The sequence below is a fragment of the Suricata suricatta genome, chromosome 9, assembly GCF_006229205.1.
Source record: "Suricata suricatta isolate VVHF042 chromosome 9, meerkat_22Aug2017_6uvM2_HiC, whole genome shotgun sequence".
NCBI classification, from domain to species: Eukaryota; Metazoa; Chordata; class Mammalia; order Carnivora; family Herpestidae; genus Suricata; species Suricata suricatta.
In genome coordinates, this window is record NC_043708.1 from 100,114,633 (window position 1) to 100,139,712 (window position 25,080).

General features: G+C 47.3%; 1 protein-coding gene across 3 annotated transcripts in view; it reads left to right on the forward strand.

Annotated features, from left to right (window-relative positions):
• Positions 1–16,089: 16,089 nt before the first annotated feature.
• Positions 16,090–25,080, forward strand: part of TLN2 (talin 2) — a 368,445-nt gene continuing 359,454 nt past the window's right edge. For 2 of the 3 annotated variants that reach the window (XM_029951031.1, XM_029951033.1), the window contains exon 1: positions 16,090–16,158. The gene's annotated coding sequence lies outside the window, so the exon portion shown is untranslated. The remainder of the gene's footprint in view (positions 16,159–25,080) is intronic. The other variant, XM_029951032.1, reaches the window with a different exon arrangement.

A 25,080-nucleotide genomic window follows, 5' to 3' on the forward strand; every position in this document is an offset into this window, starting at 1 on the left:
CCTTTTGTTTCTGGGGCCTGGTGTACCTGCTGTGGTCTTGCCTCCCTGGCCAGGTTCTCTCTAGCTCTGCCCTTGCTTGGTGCTCTGGTGCAGGAGTGCATGCATCTAGTGCTCCTTGACATGCTAGCATTAGGCCACACGGCTGTGGTAGGGAGAGGACTTAACCAGTAGGATGGCATGCCTTACAAACTGTCCTGTAACCTGAGAATGTTGGAGAAGCTGTTGAGCTTGCCCATGCACTGTCGTGTAGTAAAGGGGATCTCCTTGGGGTTCCTGGAGATTTTTGAGCTGCATATTCTTTTAATGCAGAGGAGCTGTGGCCCCCTGTTTCTGAGGGGTCAGGCCTTGCTGGCAAAATAGCCTCTTCCGCTGGATCCGCCTCCCTGAGAGAGTGGCTCAGCCTGTGGAGAGTTCCTGCTGCGAACAAGGTGTATGGGAGCATAGAGGGGCAGGAGGGCGGCTGGTGTGTGTTGGAGCTTTCTGCTGCCTCGGCGTTGACACAGCCCTGACAAGCAGCGGTCCTTGACAAGGGGGAGGTGTGTGGCAGTGAGACTCGGGCAAGTGCTTGCTTGCACGTCGGTGGGGGCCAGCTGCCAGGTGGAGGAGCCCGGGGAGGGTTGGAGGGAGGGTGGCCAAGTCCTATGGTACCTCCTCCACTGCTTGGCTCTAGGTGAGCCTCTTATTGTCGTCTCCTGCCTTGGGGACCCAGGACAAATTCTCTGTGTTGGTTTTCTTTTGTGGCTTGTAGTGACTTGAGCTACCTATCCTGGTATAAATAGCCATAGTTCGGAAGCAGATATGCCAGAGAGCTGGAAAAAAAAACGTTTCCACAAATGATAGTGTCCGGACCGTCCAGTCTGATTCACTCTTCCTCACCAATAGTTGTTGGGCCTTGGCTTCCCCTTCTTGGGATTTGGAGAGATTCGTAGGAGGCAACAATGGAGCCTTTATTGGCTGGCGGCTCCCGGAGCAGCCCTGCTGTGGCCGTGCTGGCATTGTGGTCAGAGCAAGGGCTTGCGTAGGGATGGCGAGTGGGGACAAAGCTTGCTTTTGTGCCTAGGCCTCTTTCCAGTTTCTCTGCATGTGGAGGATCAGGCAGGGTCATCCTCCCGCCTCGCCGCTGATGCCTTGAGGTGGGTGTTAGAGATGGTAAGTTTGCAGTCTCTCATGTTGGGGACCTGGGGTCCCTCTGTGTTTGTCATTTGTCTGAGTTGGGTGTAATGAGAAGTGACGCACTGATTGTCAAAAGAGACATGTCTGGTTGGTCTTGGTTTTTCTGTGCCATTTGTGGCATGTCTCTGAGCCCTCTACGTGGGGGTAAGATTCTACATGAGTAAGAAAGGGGAGGTGCATGCAGGGTTGAGCCTCCTCTCCTGCATCCAGACTTGCTCAGCCAGTGGTAGGGGCTGTCCTCTTTCTTGCGTCCCACTCCGGCCTGCTCCCTGGTGACAGGTGGATGTGATGGGAGGCCCTAGTGCTTAAACCACCATTCAGAGAGTGTGCCAACTCCCAAGGTCACCCGGTGTAGCTACGTTTGGAAGCAGTGGGTCTGGTTCTCAAAACAAAACAAAATGACCAAAAAAAAATCCCCCAAAACCAATTTCATTACTCATTCTACCTTACAGGACAGAAAAAAAATGGAATAAAAAAAATGCCAATGCATGTTATTTAAGGAAGGTGAAATTTTTTTTTTAATTAGTAACTCTGTTATTCCTTGAGTCTTGAGTATCCTTTGAAATTGGTTTCCAACAGAGGGACATTTATTATAGTGAGTTAGAAGCTCTGATTGAGATTGCTGCCGGCCCAGGAGTGACCTGGTCAGCACAGAAAAGGGAAGGTCTAAGTGTGGGCCAGACACGACCTGAGTTAATGAAGTAGTTGGTCCAGGACATTTTTCTTGGTAGGAGTCCAGAAGAAAGGTTGGTGTGTTTTGTAAATAAAACTAAATTGTGGAAAGAGCACATATATGGTTTCACAGAGGCCCCCAGGAGAGGGCCAGGCAGCAGGTACTTTGTGATGCTCTGTGCTGTCCACAGCTGGTCCTTGCTGGGCTTCAGTCTTCTGAAAGGCCCGTGGGCGGTCCAGTTAAGGTAAGCCCTGGAGTTGGCTGGTTGCACCCCTGTGTGAGGGGTGTCTGTTTTGGAATCCACCATTGCCAGTTGAGTTCCTGGTATTCAGCCAGTGCCTGCTCTTCCTGGACCCTCAGGATGGAGAGTACCAGTCTGGGGGGGGGGGGTGTTGGAGAGGTATCACACCTCAGCGATGTGGGGAAATCTGTTTAGCCAGAGGGGATGTTGTTTTTAGGAGAAGGGTGGGATAGTGCTGTAGGCAGAATGATGGGAGATGAGCAGGAGGAAATGGCTTTGAGCTGTGGGTGTGGCTCTTGTTAGCCTGTCTGGGCCTCCCTTCTAGACTATAAAACACAGAGCCAGCTCGGTGCGAGGCTTTGGCGGGAATGGGAACCACATGGAGGCCGGATGGAGGCTGCAGGCTGGACTGCATCCTCTGATTTCTCTTTCCCTCTTGCATTGCTTTGTGTCTCATTTTTAATTGAAATGCCCTTGTTAGGAAATGTAGCTCTGGTGAAAAGCCATCCTGACCGCAGAACAGCCACCCCCGTAGTAAGGAGGAGGATGTGGAAGGAGACACTAAAACGTTGGGCTCCCAAGAATTGCCTTTCTGTTGTTTGTTGGGCTGTGTGGCTAGTTGTAGTCTTGATTCCTTTTCAGAGTAGGGGTACCTCTTGCCGGCCCCCCCTCCCCTCCCCCCCCCGCCCCCCGCCCCATGGCTCTGGTAACCCTTTTCTGCACTTCTTTTGATGTTTTTGTAGCATCTTTCCACTCTCCAATGGTCATAGTAGGAAGAAAAGATAAAAGGCTCTGCTGAATTTAATAAACTCCTTACAACTGTCCCTCTTCTGGAGCAAGGCTAAAGCCACCCCTGACTTCCCCTCTTTGTGACCCCACTTCTGGTGGCTGAGAAGCCATGAGGCACTTGCTGGTGTTCCCCTCTGAATCCTTTCTTCCCTTCCTTCCTGCCTTCCTCAAAGTGAATCACAGCTCAGAATTTTTTGGGTCTGGATACTGAGAGCCAGTGTTACTCAGTGACCGGTCCTGGGAGTACAGGCTGCAGCCTTTGTGGCTGGGCGGCCTGGCAGGGATTTTCCTGCCTTTGGGTTCCCCTGAGTCACTTGTGCCTCGGCACACAGTGCTTCTCCCGGTTGGCACTTAGCGCTTAGTTGCTGAACAAGGTAAGTGTTCAACATTCTTTTGAGTTCTTAGAATAAATCTTTATTTCTCGATAACTACTTTCCTTGTAAATGTGATACTACATGGAAAGTGAAGTTTGATTTCAAGGAGAGTTTGGTTACCAGGGAGTTTACCTTTCATCTTTTTTTTCCCCCATTGCAATTAGGCTGTCTTTTAAGTTCTGTCAGGCTTGGGAGATGTGTTGAGCTGCAAGCACTCTTCATTCTATTAGGGAGCCCGGCTACTTTGGCTCCAAGTAAATAATTAGAAACGTGGTGTTATAGAGGATCACTTGTTTTCTTGTTAGCAGCCAAATCTCAAGCATTCTTCGAAGGTCTGATGAAATGCTCATTTTAAATGCAAATTCTTTGCACTGTTAGGAGGCAAATGAGATCCTTCTGGCTCTCAGCACTCAGCATTTTTGCCATTCCTTCTGGTGGCTGTGGGGAGGGCTCCTGAACAAATCCTTCAGGATTTTTGTTTCGAGTGAGTTCAGATTTGGGCTTGCTTTGGGACATTAACCCTCTAATGGCATCTGTGGTGGTTGCACTGGTCTCTTGCACCACGATCTTTGGATGACCTCTCATTTGGTTTATTGATGACGGGTGTACTAGGAAATTTGGCCTTAGAAGTTGAGCTTCTCTCTTGGTTCCTCTTCTGGATGTCTTCTCCTCCTTCTCCAGTTAGCCCAGCTACTTTGTCCCAGCTTGGGATCCGGAGAACCCTTGGCCTAGGGCAGAAGGGGGACCATTAGGATTCCCTTGCAGCACAGCCGGGTGGGTGGCCCGCTGTCCTGGGCTGAGAAACACATGGTCCATGATGAACTTAGGGAGTCAATTAAAGATGTTAATCCTTTCCCCACATCAGACAAGTTAAATTCCTTTTCTTCTGAAAGTGAGACTTTTACTTGGAAAACAACTTCTGTGTTCTTTGGATCTGGAGGCAGGTTGTATATGGAGGGGCTCAACTTCTCGGTTCATCGGGCCTCATTCCTGGGAAGCATGTGTCAGCTGGAGCTAGTAGGCAAGGTTTGGGGAATGGTAAGGCGGTAGCTTGTTTTCTGTATCCATAAAACCATGGCTTGATAGTGAGTCTACCCCCTAAGCTGAGGCGGAAGGCTGATTGATAATTGCCAAGTATTAAGAAAATGCAAAAACCAAATACATCATCGAATGCAGTTGTACCCATGTGATTTTCCTTTTAGTTTTATTTTTTTAATTTAATTTTTAAAAAATTTTTAATGTTTTTAATTTATTTCTGAGAGACAGAGAGAGACAGTATGAGCAGGGGAGGTTCAGAGAAAGAGAGGGAGACACAGCATCTGAAGCAGGCTCCAGGCTCTGAGCTAGCGCTCAGCACGGAGCCTGACATGGGGCTTGAACCAACGAACCTTGAGATCATGACCTGAGCCGAAGCCGGACGCTCAACCGACTGAACCATCCAGGCGCCCCCTCCTTTAGTTTTATTGTGAATCTGTCTCACTTTGTTGCTTATGCATTTTTGCAAAGCAGAACATAGAATGTGAAATGAAGTTTCCATGTTAGTCTTGAGTTTGTTAACTGCAAAGCATCACTTTAGAGTTGGAGGGAGCTCATCAGGTCCAGAAACGCTCTGCTTTTCATTTCTATGAACTGGGACGTGACCAGGGACTTGTTTGGTGGGTGGTGATACAGAGAAACAAGTTGTTTTCAGCACTGCCCCTCCTCTCCTTGGAAATGAGAAAGGGCTGAGAGAAGACTGGTAGGGAAATAAATGCCTCTTACCAAAGTGTTCAAGAGATTGTAGCTCTAGGTTTGACCTGCCGTACTGAAGTCTTTGAGAAGTAACAGTTAAATCCCCTTTAGAGAGAGCAAACATCTCTGAAACATGCCAGCCTCTGTTGAGAGACCACGAATCAGAAACCTAGGAAATCAGATGTTGTGTGCAGACTAAGCAGCCTATCAGGGAAAAAATTAGGACTTGGGGCTTGGCCCTAGCATTCTTTCAGCTTCCTGTATTTTTTTAAATCTTTTTAAAAAAATGTTTATTTATTTTTGAGATTGGGACAGAGCATGAGCAGGGAAGAGCAGAGAGAGAAAGAGGGAAACACAGAATCTGAAGCAGGCTCCAGTGTCTGAACTGTCAGCATAGAGCCCAACGCAAGGTTCAAACCCACAAACCGTGAGATCATGACCTGAGCTGAAGTGAGATGCTTAACCAACTGAGTCACCCAGGCGTCCCATGCTTCCTGTATTTTAATAAGGGTTCTGAGCCTCCGTGCACTGGGTTGGATGATTCTGTTGTGGAGGCTGCCTTGTGTGTCATAGGATGTTAGGCACCATCCATGGCCTTTCTAAACCACCAGATGCCAGCATACATTGCCACTCCACCTTCAGTTGTGTTAGCCGAAAATGCCACATATTCCCCGTTGGGGGGGATTCTTTCTTTTCAGTTGACAACCCAACCAGTATTTTAGCTGTAGATGGTGACCCTGGGAATTCATAAACACAACTCGTAGATAGCATGAACCCTTTACTCTTTTGCTTTGAAATGTGAAATACACAGCTAAAATAATGTTTACTAGAGCTCTTAGAGTAGATAAAACTGGCTCAAAGGCCTTTTACAGGAAAGTGGTAAACACAGTTCTGAACTGAATTGCCTTGTGTTTGGGATGATGGTTTTCCCTTGAGTAGATTTGATTGTGGTTTTCTCCTTAGATTTTGGACACAGAGGTCTTGTCTCCACTAAGCAGCTTGTCCTTTTGATTTTAGCTGACGGTTGTGGATGAGGACAGTGTGCATAGTGAGTAGGGGAGAAGTCAAAATCCTCCAAAGGTGAAGGAGATTTTGGCAATCTGAAAACGGTGACGGGTTGGTCTCGCATTTTGCAAATATTGGGGTAAGCTTGGAAGAGAACACTTAACTGAAATTTACCTAAATACAGAGCAGATGTGTGAGCAGATTTTTTGAAGTAGACCATGACTTTATGAATTAAGGAGTTACTGTGAATCCATGGATGCAAAGGGGTAGATACCACTCCCCGCCCTGCCAGCCCTTCAGAGGCCAGAGACCTGGGTTCTATACCTAGCCTGCCTTCTACTCTCTTGGTCAAGTCCCCAAACATTTGGTCAATAGGTTCTTTATCTTTAGGAGGAAGGGCAGAGCCAAAATCCCTGCTTCCTGGGGGTGAAGTGCTAAGTGGTGAAGCTGGGTATGTGAGACCATAGGATAAACCTAAGGCTCTTACTGGAACCTTAATTTTACTCAGTAAATTTGGAAGACACAGGTTATTTTTGAATGAAAGCAAGCATGCACATATTGAATAAGTATAAAATTTGCATGATCTGAATTTAAGCAAGAAAGTAGAACTTCATAAATGAAGGCAATCTCATGCCTGCTGTGAATTGCTTCTCAGTGCCAGATGCTCCCCCACTTTTTGGTGGAATTCTGGCAGAGTTTGATGAGCCAGGGGCCCAGGATCTCCAAAATTACTGTGCACCTAAAATTTCTGGTTGGAGCAAAAAAGATCTATCTTTGGTGTAGAATCTAGGCTAAGTTCACACACTCAACAGAGAGTACCTTAGGAAAAAGGGGCAATGATAGTAAAGGCCATCTAGCCTTTGAGATTTCAGGTACTTCTGGGGGCACCTGGTAGTTAAGTTGGTTGAACCTCTGATTCTTGATTTGGGCTCAGATCCTAATCTCCTGGTTTGTGAGTTGAGCCCCATGTCTGGCTTTGCATGGATAGCACGGAGCCTGCTTGGGATTCTTTCTCCTCCTTTGTCTGTCCATTCCCTGCTCATGCGTGCTCGCTCTCTCTCTCTGTCTCTCAAAATAAATGAACTAAAAAATCAAGGGGCGCCTGGGTGGCTCACTTGTCTAAGCATCCAACTTCAGCTCAGGTCATGATCTCATGGTTTGTGGGTTCGAGCCCCGTATCTGGCTCATTGCTGACAGCCTGCTTCAGATTCTGTCTCCCTCTCTCTTTGCCCCTCCCCCACTTGCACTGTCTCTTTCTCTCTCAAAGATAAAACACTTAAAACAAAATTCAAGTACTTCGAAGTTTGCCTTCCTTCCTTTTTGGCTTAAATGGGAAAGCTTTTGGCTTGCCTTCTGGAGTGAGTGTGAGGCTGTAATTAAAACTTAAGAGGGGGCAGGCCCAGTGCTGTTGTGGGACCCTGAGGATGTAAACGTGTTACCTGAGACTGGACCTAATCTACGAAATGTGCCAGAGGGGATAGCGGCATGCTGTTAATAAATGCCTCTTCCAGAATGGTGACGCGGGGGTTGGCCTGTGGAGTTTATGTTGAAAGTTAAAACTACCGACTGGGGAAAGTTATACTAGCAAGACACTCCAGTCAATTTCTGTTTCTAAAATTATCTAATGTTACGAAGGACTTGTTTTTTGATGTTGATGTTTATGACCATGCTTTAGAAATCAACGCCAAAGGATTCAGACGGGACACACATCCCCATGCTGTCTGGTTTTCTGGAGAGCTGTAAGACGGGTGCCTGGCAGACACCGAGGAATGAACACCTACGAATAAAGCAGTTGTTGAGAAAACGGCTCCTGTAACCATTTGTCAACATTACCTTATGTGAGGCAACTTTACTATATGACGTAATAAAGATAATTTATAATGTCTTCATGAAAGCAGGAGTGGGTGGTAGGTAGTGGGGTTTTTCTTTGTCTTTCCTTGGCGTGTAATTGAAACAGGGCCTGGACCAAATGAGAAACATTTGTGTTGGGAGAAAAAAGATTCCAGAGGCTTCTTGACTGGGGTCCTATATTGCTTCCTTATTTTAATTGAAGCATGTACGCAGACTTCTCATCTGGGAGGAACATTAACGACATTGCCTTTTCTGTCTGTTCACAAGCAGCTGTGTTTGAAGACCAAGGGAGAGGTCTAGATTCTAGACCCACGTGACCTACCTAGTGACTCAGAAGAAGTGTGTAGGTTCGTCTGTCTCCAGAAATCCCTGGCTACAGATTGAATTTATAAGTGGAGTTGCTTTAGCAATGCTACTTGCCCATAGAGGCTGTGTCCTGTATAAAGACCAGTGTGCCTGTGTCTTCCCAAGTCACATGCTTTCTGAGTAGGTCCCAGAGGGACGCTGGGTTTGCAGAGGTAGCTGGGTTGTGTGGCCCTGGGGAAATCGAGCCTGGACGGATGGACTGATGGGACTGCATACTTGTGTTGGAGTATGTGTAGGGGGGAAAAAACTCTAACAGGGATCCTGAATGGCTTAGTCGGTCAAGTGTCTGACTTCAGCTCAGATCATGACATTGCGGTCTGTGAGTTCTAGCCCTGTGTCGGGCTCTGATAAACATTAAAAAAATTAAACCTATCTTCTTGTTGAGACCCTTAGTGTGCTTGGTTTGATTCTAAAATTGGCACTCTGGGAGGCACCTATTAAGGCCCTTGAAACATTAGGGCGTAGTCATATCATAGGTATCTGAGTCCTCACTGCTTGCCAAGGTTTATGTAGGATGTTTTGTAGGGCCCAGCAGTGAAGGTGGAGGCATCCACGCCTGTTGGGAACTCAGGGAGGTGAAAGGCACCCAGAAGCTAACTCTTGGGTGTTAGATCTTTCACAGTGAGACAAAAGCCTAGGGCATGTAGAGGAAGGAAAAGACTCATTTTGTTTTAATGTTTATTATTGCTTTTTGAGAGAGAAAGAGAGCGTGAGCAGGCGAGGGGCAGAAAGAGAAGGAGACACAGAATCTAAAGCATGCTTAAGGCTCCGAGCTGTCAGACCAGAGCCCTACGTAGGCCTTGAACCCATGAACTGTGAGATCATGACCTGAGCCGAAGTTGACACTTAGGCAACTGAGCCACCCAGGCGTTCCAGGAAAAGACTAATTTTACTTGGGAGCGTCCTAAGGACCCTCTGGGAGCCTGGGTGGCTGGATGGGGGAAATGTGAGCTGGACTTGGGAGGAAGGTAGATTTCTATCCGGCATTGCTGGTTGGGTTTTCCTGGAAGGGATGACTTGGTCACAGACCCCAAAGTGGGTGAGCGGAAGACAGGGGGTGGCGGGGTGGGGAGGGTCCCACATGTACTCTGGGGACTGGTTTGTGGTTCCGGGAGGGGTATGTGTGTGTGTGTGTGTATGTGTGTGTGTGTAGGTGTGTGTATGTGTGTGTGTGTAGGTGTGTGTATATGTGTGTATAGGTGTGTGTGTAGGTGTGTGTGTGTGTGTAGGTGTGTATGTGTGTGTGTGTAGGTGTGTGTATGTGTGTGTAGGTGTGTGTGTAGGTGTGTGTAGGGGTGTGTATATGTGTGTGTGTGTAGGTGTGTGTATGTGTGTGTGTAGGTGTGTGTGTGTGTAGGTGTGTGCGTAGGTGTGTGTGTAGGTGTGTGTGTGTAGGTGTGTGCGTAGGTGTGTGTAGGTGTGTGTGTAGGTGTGTGTATGTGTGCGTGTGTAGGTGTGTGTAGGTGTGTGTAGGGGTGTGTGTGTATGTGTGTGTAGGGGTGTGTGTGTGTATGTGTGTGTGTATGTGTGTGGGTGTGGGTGTGTGTGTGTGTGTCTGTCTGTCTCTGGGAAGAGGCAGAGTTGGAAGCCATCGGGTAGGGGTCTCATTGTGTGGGGTGCCCTATCCCCAGGTAAGCAGTCTGCACTGTGTTGTGATTGTGGTGGAGGAAATACCCAGGGCAGAAGGGAGGAAGGCGGTAGAAGAGGCCAGCACGACAAGCAGGACAGGAAGGCCCAGGAAAGAAGGAAATGAACACTTAACGAGTCTAAATGTGAGTCTTTCTGCTGCTGTCAGACTGATTGATGGGGAAGCCCGGCTCCTCATGTGGGCTGGGACTTTGGGAAGACTGTTGGATTTTTTTTTCTTGTATCTTTATTACAGTTGTAAGTTTTCAAACCTGAATGTGGAATCCCTAAGTTAGGCTGTACTTGGAAGAGGTCCAGCCATCTCTTCTTTGTCCTCCCCAAACTCTTTTTCTCCTTAGTTGTGTGCGAATCCCTTCGTAAGGAATCCTCACTCCCTCTTCTCTCCTTTCACTTGCTCTTACCCTACTACGCACCTGTGTAAAGTGCTATAGGGATGCCTCTGGGAAAGGGCAGTCCTTGCTCGACAGGAGAGGAGAGAGGATTCTAGAATAGTATTAGAAGTATGCTGATGTGAATTTCCCAAAGCCTGCACCGGGAATTGCAGGGTGGGGTGGGGCGCTGGAGAAGTCTGACAGTGGCAGCTGATGCAGGTTATGGTTTATTTAAAATAATATTTCCTATGGAGCTCCTGGTGGCTGAGTCAGTTAAGCGTCCAGCTCTTGATTTGGGCTCAGGTTGTGATCTCCCAGTTCATAAGTTTGAGCCCCTCACCGGGCTCTGTGCTGACAGCGTGGATCCTGCTTGGGATTCTCTCCCTCTCTTCCTGTTCCTCCCCTACTTGTGCTCACTCCTGGGGGCTCTCTCTCTCTCTCTCTCTCTCTCTCTCTCTCAAAATAACTAAAAAAAATTTACCATCATCACACGGGACCTAAACTTTTCTTCCAACAGCTTAGCTTTCAAGTATGGCCACTATTTTGGGGGCTTTTGGGGGTTTTTACCCGCCACCTGCTCCCCCATTCCTAGCTTGGGGCAGAACACAGGCTTTGTGTTGTGGGGGTTATTCAAGGAATCCTCAATCCATAGTGTCAAGTATTTGTCTACAGAATAAAACTGTCCTGGAGTTACTTCTTGCTATTTTAAAAATGTATGTAGGAGATAGTGGGGTTAATTAAAAATTTATTTTAGAGCATTTTTGTCTTAATCTGCTATCTCCAAGGAGACCAGAAGTGCAGCTACGTGTGTGTGTGTGTATTGGGATTTGCAGAAAAGAATCTTCAAAACTTTTTTTTGACCTTAAAAGGAACTCCCACCTCCTCCTGGCACTCAGCACAGTGCCTGTCTTCTGGGTTGTTCTAATAAATGCGGCAAACATGTGAGGGCTACAGGAATAGCTACCTTCATGCCTCCCACCCACCCCTGCAGGACTCTTGTGCCGTCCCATCACCCCCGACACGTGGGGAAAACACCTTTTCATGCCTGTGTTCTCCAAGGCATGTGGGGATCACTAGGAATTACAGCTGAGCACAGTCTGGTGCCCCAGAGATGCATGCCTATCATTGGAGGGTCTACGTTGAATCCCTGCCCAGGCCTTGATTTAAAGGAATGAGCTGTTAGATGTGGTTACTAATGCCAGGGTCTTGCTCCTCACTGAGAGTGTCAGCCCCCTCCTTGGCTGAAGAGCCTCGTCTGCAGATCGTCTGGGTTAAACATCAAAAAGCTACCTCTGGAATCTGTTTCCTGGTTTGGCTACCCTCCCACATGGGTCCCATTGGGTGGAAACAGTGACTGTGCCTGTCAGTGAGCATTCTGAATTTGAGAAGGATCCCACTTACAGTCTCAGTGGGAAAGGGGCATGAGATCATTTTGTTCCCTTGTTAGCTGTTGAAACCCTTTGTCCTTCTGGAATTGGCAGGCCTTTACTTTTCCTGAACTCTTAGCAATGGTTTCCCTGGAAGCTATTGTTTTGAATCCATCAAGAAGAATGTTGGGCTCATGTATGTGTGTGTGTGTGTGTGTGTGTGTACGCACACGCATAGACGCGGCACACTTGCATGTGTGCTCACACACCCACACATACATCCACACTCAAATTCTCATGCCTGCATACACTGGAAAGCCATGCTTGTCTTGAGTTCGAAAGATGGCAGAATCCAGTGAGATGTTTTACTTGGGAAGAAGGAGACCTATTAAACAATGGGGTTCTATATTCTTAACTTGGCTTTAGTTTTGCTTTCTTTCAAGTGCAGACTTGAGTGAGAAGAAACTCTGAGCAGGAGAGTTAGGACTGCTGAGCTTCCTTGATGAGGTGCGAGTGCCCGGGCTATCAGTTCAGGTGGTCCCAAACCCACCGAAATGTTCAATGTCATGGTGTCAGTGTTTGGCTATTGGAACTAGAAAGAAAAAGGCAGCTTGTCTGCTAGGGAGATTACAAAACAGGGGTCTTTTCTGAATTGCCTGCTCTCCTTATTTGGCGAAGAGGATATTGGTATGTATGTGTGGGAAGCGCTAGGAATTGAGACCTACTGTTCATATCTCCGTTTTTCTGATGAGCGGCTGACTTGATCACTCACTGGAGGAGCAGGATTCTCCCCAGGAAGCTAACATGTGGAGGATGCCTCCTAAGGAGATTATGTAAGGAACCCTGGCCTTGGTATCCAGCTGAGGAGGGAGTGGCTGAGTGCTCTTCCAAACCAGAGGAGAAGCCTCTGGGCCTTGACGCCTTCTCAGCTGATCAGGAGACTTCCTCAGCTTGTTCCCGGTAACAGAATGTGCCAGAGGAAAGAGACTTGCAGAGCAAGTAAGAGGAAAGACCACTGGGTTTGCAGAAACCCAACACCAGGTTTTCCCAGAGTAACAGGCAGCACCGGAGGTCAGCGTGGTCTCAGTCCCAGGGCACAGGACTGTCCCAGGGTGTGGACGTTTAAAAATGAAACTGTATTTATAGAAGGTGTCCCTGGAGCCAGAATGTTAACTGTTCCTTTGTGGGCCCCACCCTTTGACAAGCACGGGCCTCCTTCCACAGGCTTAGTGGCGTGTCCTAAATGGGGGCTGAGACCAGCATGCCTGGAGGTCCTTGTCATTGACCTAGCTCCAGTCGCTTTGTGACTTCTACACAGAAGAGTATATCAAATGTGTAGATAGTTATAAGAGTAAAACAAACATCTGTGAAGCCAACAAACAGGTTAAGATTTCAGTGTGACAAATACAGTACAAGATCCTCTGTCACCTCAGAGGTGATAAACATCTTAATTTTTTCTTTAGATCAGTCCTGCCTTTCTTATTGTTAGTACCTATGTATGCATTCTAAAGGATAGGTATGTTTGTTCCTTGATGCTTATTACTTTCTTGGTTTTGAAAAATCAAGTACCAATTACAAACAAGTAGCTTTGGGAAGCTTCCTGCTGAAACTGTTTAGCAAAGGATCCCTGAGAAAGAGAGGGCTCTCAAGCCCTTCTGAGCACGGTTAGCTGCAGAGTTGGACTTTCCCACCATACATGCTACCAGAAGCCCGTTTTCTCCATGGTCCCTGCTCTTGTGGATGACTTTGTAAGTGAGGTTGCCTTTCACACCCCCATTTACAAAAATGGGTTATAGGAAGTAAGGAGAGAATTACGGAAGGGGACTCCTTCTAACATTTTAATTCAGTAGGGGTCCCCAGCCAGATGTACAGGGAGAAACTTTAGGGGGCTTGTGGACCCTTTGAAACTGAATGCATTATGTTCTGTTGGGTGAAAAAGTCCGTGATAGTTCAGAGGAGTTGGTGGACCCTCCCTCACAATAAGGATAAGGAATAATGTTGCCATTATGGTAGGTTTTGTTTTTTTGTGTTCTTTCTTTCTCCCCCCACATTTTATTTTTTTAATGTTTATTTTTGAGAGAGAAAGACAGAGTGTGAGTGGAGGAGAGGGGCAGAGAGAGAGAGAGAGAAAGAGAGAGAGAGAGGGAAACAGAATTGGAAGCAGGCTCTAGGCTCCAAGCTGTCCACACAGAACATGATGCGGGGATTGAACTCACGAACTGTGAGACCACAACCTGGGCCAAAGTTGGACGCTTAACCAACCGAGCCACCCAGGCGCCCTTCCTTTTTTTCTTTTTTAATTAATTTATTTTGAAAGAGAGTGAGAGATTCCCAAGCAGGCTCTGTGCTGGTCAGTGCAGAGCCTGATGTGGGGCTCGAACCCCCAAACCATGAGATGATGACCTGAGTTGAAACTAAGAGACGCTTAAGCAACCAAGTCACCCAGGCACCCCTGTTTTTTGTTTTCTAAATGAATACTGGAGCTGTTGAAGAGTTTTTGAAATAGGTTTGGTCTGCCTGTGTGTCTGCACGGACTTGTGACACTCGAGTGTGCCTGAGTGTTGAAAGGGAAAGGAACAAGAAGTCCTACCGTGGCTTTTCCGGGGGTGGAATTCTTGACCATGCCCCTGGTGACCTAGCAGGCTTTACTTTTTCTCTCAAAGCCACAGCTCCTTTCTTTGACCCAGAGTAACTAACTAGAATGCTAAAACGGGGTGTGTGTGTGTGTGTGTGTGTGTGTGTGTGTGTGTGTGGTGGGGGTTGGGATGGTTGCTGTAGTTTCAAAACAAATGACCTCACTGCCTAAGTTCCACTTTATGCAAGAGAAACCCTAACTTGTGCCTTATAAATAATGGACCTTCGGGAGAAACAGATCCAAATACCCATTTAGTGAGGGTGGGGGCAGATTTGTCACTGCTGAAGCTAACTCCCTAGAAACCAAATACAACTATGGTTATTACTGACTTCCGAGTTATTTCCTTAAGAGAGACAGCAATTTAAATTCATAATGACTGACAATCACTTCTTCGTAGTAGGCGAGTAATTATGCTTTGTATAAGCTGACTTAGGGTGAGGTACTTTAAGCTTTGTTCCAGCAATGAGAGGGAATTTTGGAGTTCTTTAGCGGAGGAACACCTGAGTTTTATCCCATCCATGTTCTTTTTATGTAGGAGTTGACCGCAGGTCTGCAAAATTAGGTGTGACACGTCCAGGGATGTACTGATATGTCCGAGTCGGCTGGAACTAAAACCCTAGGGAAAGAGCTATTTAGATGATTATGGTTTAAATATATAATTAGATGAAGGTTAATTTAAAAACTCAATCAGAAGACTCATTTCCTAGGGAATTAGCATTTCGATCATCAATTTCATTTTAACAAAATGACCATTGACATCAGTCTTTGGCCACCCATGTTTGAAATGTACTACTTCTTAGGGTCTCTGAGCGTTTCCTGGGGGGGTTCTGGTCCTTGGGGTGTATAAACCTGATGTATGGGAGCTGACCTTTTGTTTGGGTTCTCTATTCCTTGCATCTCATAAACTGAGACTTTTTAGGTGTTCAGTGTGCTCCTGCCCCCTGCCCACCCTCCAAAGGTTTTAGACTTCGTGTTCTTAAATGTGAAAGAAAAGAAAAGGTTTTCTTTTTCGTGTTTTAAATTTTGTTTTTGAAGAAAACCAGGAGTCTCACTTTGGCTGTTGGAAGTCTTTGGGGATTCCAGAGAGAATTTAGGGGAAGAGTTAAGATTTGGAAATGCAGGCTGTTTTGTCTCGTTTCATTGGTTAGGAGCCAGACAGAGTAAGCGTAACATTTAGAAAGCTGAGTTTTACTAAGGAAGGTAATTTACAGGTAAATTTAAGCTTTATGGACTTGATTTCTGTGATTCCATTCCTGGCATTGCCACTACTTGCTGCTGATTTTGGGCAAGGCAGCTCTTGTTTGAGTCTTGATTTTTCTCATCTGTGAAGACGGGTTGGGTCGGATGACCTTCCAGGACTCGTGGCAGCCGTCTATCGGGGCTCCACGCTGGCGGATTTGCAGAGAGGCTACTTCGCAGCTATGGGTGGTGTGACGTCTCCCGAGACAGAGGGCCCAGCAGTGCCAGCGGTCTAACTGCACAGTGCCCAGGGACCACGTGCCTCCCATGTTTTCCCTTTCTGCCCTTTTTTTTTTTAACTTATTTTTAAAATGTTTGTTTATTTTTGAGAGAGAGACACACAGCGTGTGAGCAGAGGAGGGGCAGAGAGAGAGACACACACAGAATTGGAAGCAGGCTCCAGGCTCTGAGCTGTCAGCACAGAGCCCGACGTGGGGCTCAAACCCATGAACCGTGAGATGGTGACCAAAGCCGAAGTCAGAGGCTTAATCGACTGAGCCACCCAGACGCCCCTTTCTGCCCTCTTTCTAACCTGAACCCCGTTGACGTCATTCATTGTGGGGAGAATGTTGCCCTGACCTATGTCTTCTGTTTCCTCTTCGCCAGCGTGCCGCTGTAGGGTAACATCTGGACTGGGGTCCCAGGCCCTTGGATGTCTCGACACCCACAGACTCCTGGAGCTACTTGTTGAAAACAGTGAGTGACCCACATGTTTCTAATTTGTGAGCAGCTGTAGGCCTGTGGACCCTGAGGGCTGGACGGTTGTGGCCGTGGTCATGACGTCCAGCCGCATGCCAGGCTTTCTCACACCCAGCTCCAGAAGCCTTGGAAATGGCAGCTGTGGCCACAGACACGACCTTTCTGCCACCAACCATCATAAAGGTCATGGGCCCTTGTGTGTTTGCCTCCTCGGAGCTTCTTTGTTGTACCACCAGGGCAAATGTGACAGTGCCTCTTTACACCTATAGGAGCAGACTTTTTAGGGGGGCAAATGCAGGTGGTAGTCCTCTGCCCAACCTCCTCTTCTCCCAGATGTTCCCCCTCCTATCGTGTTTGATCCTCACGTTACCCTCCCTTTTAGAGAGGCCTTATCTGACTCACTTAAAGACCCCTCCCTCCATATTCTCTCTCTTAGACCCTTGCCTGCATTTTCCTCTGCACTTAAAACAGCATTGGTCTCTTCAGTTACTTGATAGACATTTGTTCATGTAACAAATATTTGAGTAACTACTATGTGCCGGTGGCTAAGGTAGGCACTGTCTGTGCTGTCCTGGAACTTTCGTGAAGGAAGAAAAAGACCAAGTGAAAATGAAGACTTCACTGTCACAACCGTAGCTGGGTAGATCATTTTGTTCTGAATACTCTACGGCAGTGTCACCTGGGGATCCAGTTAAAATGCAGATCCTGATTGTGTAGTTCTGGGTGGGGCCCGAGATTCTGCATTTCTAGCAAATTTCAGATGATGCCAATGCATGTTGTTTAGATCTTGCTTGGAGAAGTAAGGTCTAAGGTTCTTGAAGTGCATGACTCTTGTCTTGGATGGAGTGTGACTCGAACTGCTCAAGAGGTGGGTCTGTCAAGCCACCAGAGAATGGATGGGTTTTGTCTGCCAGTCTGTCTCCCTTAGCTGTGTGAGGCTGAGTGTGCTGAAACAGGGAGCCCGGCTGCAAAGTATGGGAGCCTGCCACCTCACTGTCCCTGTGCTCCTACCTCACTAACATCCTGAGTTGGCGTGGTGTCCGTGAGAGCGGAAATGCCGGCATTATCAGATTTGTGTGATGAAATCCTATGGGGTCTCTGCGATGTGCCCTCTCTGTAAGTCCGCATTTCTGGAAGTATGGGGGGTGTTTTTCAAGCAGAGCCTGTATCAACTGGGCCACCATCGTGGTTCCCAAGTAGGGTCTTGAGAGACACCGTGTTGGTGGCTGCAGGAAACCTCCAAGCCCTCAGAGAGAGGCTGTGAGGGGGTGGCGGGAGGAGTTCGGGTCACTGCTGCCAAAGCGGGGGTCTCGAGTCCCAGTGATGGGCTGGCCCCGTGGTTTTTCGTGCGAGACACTGCTGGTCTGGGCCGGGCACTGCTGCTGTCCACGCACGGGTCATGTTGAGTCTTCCTCAGAAGCCACGTGGATACACGGCTTGAGTGACCAGAGTACTCCAGACATACTGGGTGCCTGGCTAAGCGCCTGGCACACGGTCTTATGTCTCAGCCCTCCCTCGAGTGCACGAGGCAGGCAGAGGGCAAGACTGAGGCCGGGATGAAGGAATTCACCAGCTCACACAGCAGGTGCATTCGGGATCTAGCCTGCTCTGTCAGATTTCAGGCCGAGCTCTTCTTCCTCTGACCTTTGCCACCTGAAGCCCTACGAAAAATGGGACTTTACTGCTGGTAGCAAGATGGGGTTGCTGATTTTTTTGTGCTTGTTTCCATGCTCTCATTATACCACTGGATCTGGCCTTTGCTTGCATGTCAATGCTATGATGTTGCTTCTATAGGCACACCAAGCCCCTGGAGGTGGGGGAGGAGCTTGGCCATTGGAGTGAGGTGGAAATGGACAGGGAAGAGAGAGTTGTGTATTCATTTAGGAGGCCCACATCTGCCAGCCCCAGCCAGCCTCCCTGGGGCCAGCTCCCCAGGAGAGTAACAGCTGCCCGTGGTCCCGAGAGCCAGTGCTACAACTTAGTCGTCGATGGCTCATGTCTGGAAGGCAGAAAGCAAGGGGTCAGGTTGATTCAGTGTATTCTCAAAACCATTTTCTGGCCATTCTGTGGAATTTGTGTATCTGAGACAATCTCCAGGTAACTTTACTCTGCGGAGGGTTATTTGGTCTGTTCCGGATCAGATATGCAATGGTAGTGCTTCATGAGATTTAATTTTTCAATTAGGCCCCTCTGTTTTGGCCTCATGTAACTCCTATATACCCAGCAGATTTAGAATTAAGTTGAACTCACAGAGCTAGGCTTCTGTGGTCTGCTGGAACTCCTGGTTTGGGCCACGGTAGGAACGGTGCTATTCTGATTGTTTTACAAATTCTTGCTCAGTCCATGCCGGTACTTGCCCTCTGGAGTGTGGAGTGGGCCTCCCCATGAAGGGCGGGAAGGGCGTCTCAAAAGCACCTCCTTCTCATTTCTTTGGTTCTTGGGGAATCATGCTTGCTTTTCCATCTGGAGTCCGGGCTCTTGCTACCGGGAGATGGAGTCCCCTCCCAGCTGAGTGGTGTGATAACCTTGGTCCTTACATGTTGATCTGGGCCTCGGATTCTCATGCAGGCACCAGTGCGGAGCATTTTCTGTTTTCCAGGTCTGTTTCCTCAACAGCAAAAGGAGGGAGAGGACTTGGACCTGACACAGAGTTGTTACAGACATGATGCCCTTCGAGTCCTGCGTACACATCCCCGCTGCTCACTTGAGGGCTGAGGGAAGTGTCCTTCTCCACATGCGTCTGGCTGCATTCCCTTTGGCTGAGCTCTTTTGTTGCTGGTCAGTTTCTTTGTAGAAAGGGACCCCTTGAGAACAGGGATTCTGCCTCATCCATCCTTGGATCCCAGGGCCCAGCGCTCAGCCTTGAGCTCATCAAACATTTGTTAAATGAACCCAACAAAGTAATTTCCTTCTTCCGTTTGCTTATCTGAAGTAACCTATCTGAAGAGCAGTGACTTAATCAGCACTGCCGATGAATCCCTAAGCAAACACTGGAGTGGTAACAGTGGTCACACTGGTCTTGGGTAATTATAAGCTTTCACAAGTAAACACAATGGTAGTGTTTCCTTGCCTTTTGTGTGCTTCGAAGATCTCCTCTCTGGGGTCCTCAATTATGTGTGGTAATGAGAGAGAGCAAAACGGGTGGAAGATGTTGGATGAGTATCTCAAGCATCATTCCCCCTCACAGGTTTGTATTTTTTTTAAACCTCCCTTTACTTTGTAGAGTTATGAAAGTAATTGACAACTTGGTACTTGATTTGAAAAAAATTGTGATGTTTATTTTTGGGAGAGAGAGAAAGAGTGTGGGTGGGGGCGGGGCAAAGAGAGAGGGAGACAGAACCTGAAGCAGGCTCCTGGGTCTGAGCTGTCAGCACAGAGCCCGATGTGAGGCTCAAACTCATGAACCATGAGATTGTGACCTGAGCTGTCGTTGGATGCTTAAGGTCCTGAGCTACCCAGATGCCCAGAGAACCTGTTATTTTAAAAGGAGGAAAGGAAAGATGTCTAAAAGGGACCTAGTAATCCTGCATACCGATTCCTTGTATCGGTAACTTATGTGATGGATTGTAGTCTTTTGGGCCTATTTTGCATACCACACTTAGGACCTGTCACCCTCTTTGTACCGTACTGTACTTTTTTTTTTTTAAATCATAGTGTGACAAATTTTAGAATGCTAGGAGACAGAGATACAGGCTTCTCCCCTCCCCCTTTCCAAATGTAGTACTAAACAGTACTCAAATACTCACATAACTTCCTGCCTCTACTTCAAGACAGGATTCTGTCCCTGCCCCAGCCCTAAAGCCAGCATTGCCTAAAGGGCATTTGGAGTTTTGGGGGCGCAGAATGGTTTTTGCCCGCATCCCATGGCTGGGTACCCATAGGTACCCCAATTCCAGCAAATAGACGTTTGATGTTAGTACCATTTTATTACCTTGTTTGAAATAGTGGGTCCATGGGGACATCTAGTCACCATTCTTGTTCTCATTTGGGACCCTCCAGGGCGTATTTCTATTGAAAAAGAAAGGCCTACAAAACAATGATTTCTAATGAAAACAATGGCTAACTGGGACTCATCCCCTTTTTTACCTCTCCTTCCTTGTAGGCAGAGCTCTAACTGGTTTCAAAAACAACATTGGCATTACCTCTCTGCTTTTTGAGAGAGGAAAAAAAATTTCAAGGTGGTATCAGGACTCTACATAAAGTCCTCATGGCCCTTCGTGAGAGTTTTTTAAACAAAAAAATACAGTGTAATGTTCTACGTAATGTATTTTAATTTTTTTATAGTTTATTTTTGAGACAGAGACAGAGCATGAATGCGGGGGGGGGGGTGCAGAGAGAGAGAGGGAGACACAGAATCTGAAACAGGCTCCAGGCTCTGAGCTGTCAGCATAGAACCTGATGCGGGCCCCCAACCCATGAACCGGGAGATCATGACCTGAGCCAAAGTCGAATGCTTAACCAACCGAGCCACCCAGGCTCCCCTCCATAATGTATTTTAAAAACTAATGAGTCATAGACATTGCATGCTAATATAAATCTGTTAATTGTTAAAAATATTTTACGTGAGAAGATGTTCTGTGATGTTTCATTCTCCTGTTGCTGGCTGGGCTTCTTGCCCTCCCTCTCCCCATTTATTTATTTACTAGGTAATATTGCAATGAGCATTTAAAAAAAAAAATACCTGGAGACCATAGGGGCGTTTCTGTAGAATTTCAAGGTCAAAAGATAGACATCTTTAAAAAATTCACCTTTGAAAAGATGACTTAATTTATATTCCTAACAACTGTGTGAAGGCCCTCACAGGCACAGAAAGTGCATCTTGAGAAGTTTTTGTCCTTTTGAAAGCCAAAAAAATATAGAAAGTCTTCCAAAACACCAAACAAACAAAACATGGCCGTGCCAGATCTGGGAGCTCAGAGGGCTTCAAAGTCTAACCAGCAGGGCTTGCCAAGATGTCTTTGCTGGTTCTGCAGTTGAAGACCTCATCACAGGCCCCCTGAACTTGCCTGGTCCCCGCTGATGGCTCCTTTTCTTCTGATTCCCACCTGTTCTTGTGTATACCCTTTGGCGTTGAGTGTTTGTTCATGTTCGTGGTGGAGAGGGAAGTGTGAGTCAGGCTGGAGGTTGTTCCTTGCTGCCCAAGGCAGCCTCGACCTCTCTCTCGTCCAATTCCTCTGCCTCTGTTCTTGCTCAGAGGGAAGTTCCTTACAGGCTGGCCGTGGCTGTGCCGAGCTGTCTCTGGCTGGGGTCTCCCCGGCACCCAGAATTACCGACACTTGTCAGAAGCACGTTTCTCCAGGGCAGAGTCATGGTCTCTGTCTGTAAGTCAGCAGGCATCTGTGGCAGATCTCATATTTAACAGCGGTGGCTGATGACAGGATGATAAAAGGCTGATAAAATTCCCTGTGGGAATGAGATTTGCTGGCCTGCCCACCCGAAAACAGGCTGTTTGCTCTGTACAGCAGCTGCACTGGGTGCTTCAAACAGAACCACTTGGAGGACAAGTCCTTGGTGTATACATGCTCCTCCCTTTAAAAGTGATCTTCTGTATCTCTGGATGGATCTCCCGGGCATCTTCCCTGGTGGGCTTCAGTTTTGAGTAGATGCACTGAAGATCATCGGTGTCAGAAGTAATTACAGCTCTTTGCTCCTGGGTCTGCCTTGACCTCTTTCCGCAGGAGCAGCTCTGATTGGGGGTACACACTCCGCAGCTGATGATGGAATGAAAAGTGGAAGCTCAGTTAGTCTCTGCGCTAAGAAAACCATCTTGACTACGGCCACAAGGCTTGGCACCGGCCTTATTAATGAGATCATATAGTTGTCAGGACAGTAGCTGTCTCCCCCAGATGTTTTCTTCAATAGAAATATTTCAGTGATCAAAATATGCCCTCAAACGCCCTTCTGCGAGCAGAGGCAATCCGTTAAATGGAGCCGGAGCACGTCACTGCACCCAGGGATTACTTTTGGCCGCGTGTCCTTCGGCCAGCTGTGCGGCTCCCACGGGACCGAAGGGCACTTGAGTGGAGAAGATGCTAGGGAAAGTAATGAGGTGGGAGGAAGGAGGGACCGTGACCTTTGTGCAGCAGCTGAGTTTCCAGGGCTGAGTTTGGGCTTTGCTGTTTTGAGTTCGCAGTCCAGCTGCTGCTGCTTGGACCTGCAATGGTGAGGATGACTCAGAAATCTGGAAGGAGGCCATGGTGACTTCACTACGGGATCAGAGGCAGTGCTAAAGCCCACGGGGTGGGAGTGGTTGCTGGGGTGGGGGTGGGGGGGGAGAGTTTTCTGATGAAGTGGAGTGATTTAGATGCTGGTGACCTAGGCCACTGGGATCTGCCAGTTGATAACTTGGGACATACTTTATTTTTATTACTGAAAAAACTGGTGGAAAAACATAGTACGAAATAGTGGCAGATGATAGCAAGTAAGTTCAGTCTGATAACTGTGTTTTGTGAATGACCTTTGGAGATGGTTTGGTTGAAGGGCCATGTTTATTCTGGGGGTGCCCCAGGGGCTTCTGGGAAGTTAAAAGGTAGTCCCTAGGCTCCATTAACCCCATTTCTCAAAAAGGATGAAGATTGATTCATGTCCACATGACGGAATAAGGTCTGTGTCAGTTTTCCACTCCTGCTCTCACAGATGATCACAGATGAATTAGACTTCTAATCTACAGAATTAGAGCTGTCTCGCTGGGCTAACACTGAGGTGTGGGCAAAGCTGCCGTCTTTCTCGGGGCCCTAGGAGAGAATCCATGTCCTTGCCTCTTCTAGTTTCTGTAGGCCAAGTGCTTTCCTTGGCTGGTGACTCCATTGTGCCATTTTCAAATCCAGCTACATTGAATCTCCCTGGGACCACAGCTGGGTTCTCATCTTTTGAGACCCTTCTTGATTCCCTTGGGAGCACCTGGATAATCAAGGAGAATAACCAGGTCCTTCAGCATGTCTGCAAAGTCCATGTTGCCCTGGAATGTAACATTGTCACCAGCCCTGCAGGTGAGGCTATGTGGTGGTTGCTAGGCTTGCAGGGAGGTTGGCTTGGAGATGAAAGAAGGGCATAGTCCCTTGGTTCTGTTGGATGAGTAGATGGTGACAGAGAAGTGTAGTATGGGAAGGGGACCTTGGCTTATTTGATGGATGTTACTACGGAAACATTTTGCAACTGAGTATGTGTTGTTTTAAAAGACTATATTTTGAAATAACGTCAAACCTAGAGAAAAGTTGCCAGAAGAATACAGAGAACTCTCACAGAGCCTGATGTAAGTGATCAGGTACAAATATTCTACCACATTTGCTTTATCATTCTCTTTGTCACTTGTATTTTCTGAGCTGTTTGAAAATTACTTCCTATTGCGTCACCCCCCAATACTTCATGTTTTCTCTATTAACAAGAATCTTTCTTTAAATTAAAAAAATTTTTTTTAATTTTAGAGAGCAAGAGAGAGAGCATGCCTGAGCAGGAAGGGGCCGAGGGGAGGGAGGGAGAGAGAAGGGTAGGGAATCTTAAGCAGGTTCTATGTTGTACATGATGTAGGGCTCAGTCTCACAATCTTGGGATCATGACCTGAGACAAAATCAAGAGTTAGATGCTCAACAAACTGAGCCACCCAGGCCTCCCAGAACCTTTCTTTTTATAACCCATTTAATTTGTGAAAATAAGACCTACAACACTGATCTACTATTGCTGAATATAGAGTTCATATCAAATTTTGCCACTTACCATAGTAATGTCTTTCATAGAAATTCTTGCCCCCAACGTAGGGGTTCAACCCAGATTTCTGCAAATGGTGTACAGTTGTAATGTCTTTTTAGTCTTGTTGTTAGGAGCTGTTCCTTTGCTTTTTTTTTTTTTTCTTTCTTTCTTTCATGATAATGACATTTTTCAAGATTGTGGGCCGATTATTTTGTAGCAGTTAGGGTTTCTAGAATTTCTCACTCTATTGCTCATGATTAAATGTCTTTTTGTCAGGAAGACTATGCAAATGAGGTTTTTACCTCTTAGTACATCACATTGGGAGGCATGTGATAATCATTTTGTCCTGATATTGGTCATGTTAACTTTGATCCTGTGCTTAATGTGGTGTTGAACTTGCATATTTGATCTGTGTATTCTAGGGGAGCTGAGCGTTTCAAGCTGGACGTTTAAAGCAGACCTTCTTCTTTAAAATTGTGTCTAGTTTGCAAGTACTTTTTGCATGGGGGATTTTCCTGAAGTGGGCACTCTTGTTCCCTGCAAGGTATGCTCCTGAGTATAGTTAGAAGGGCTGATGTCCTCTGAGCCCGCAGCTCCTTGTGAGGAAGCAGAGGAAGAGGGGACCTCTGCTCTTGGGGCAAGGGTAACCTTGACCTTGCAGGGGTGGAAGCACGCTTGCTCTGTGAACGGTGCGTTCCCTTTGACTGCCTCTGACTGTCCCCGCTGCCTCTGGATTACCTAGGAGCGGAAGAGAGAAGAGGAGAGAACACTCTCTTCCTCTCGCACGCCTGACAGGTCTGCTAGCAGTGACGGTCCAGATGCGGCAGCCACTGCGTGTCCTTTCTGTGGCTCCCTTCTCTCGAGACGCTGACTCCGGGTTGGCCTCTTGTGGTTTGGCCAGCTTACATGTTGCTGGCATTTCAGGCTGGTAGGACCCTTGGTGGTTGCTCATCTGCTGATGATGGGATTCCTTATCAATGTGACTGTCAAGACGCTGGACGCTGTCCACGTGGGAAGGATGTGCTTCTCAGAGCTCTGGAAACTTTCAGTTTGATTTTGACCGGTCTTTCCTGGATTAGTGCTTCTCAGACTTCTTCCAGTTGAGCTGTTATATGTTGGACATTTGTTGGACCAGCATCTGTTGGACATGTGACCTGACCGACCTCGAGTTCTTGTTCCCTCTGGTTACTACAGAAACAAACAAAATGACTGCATGCAATCCACTTTAGAATT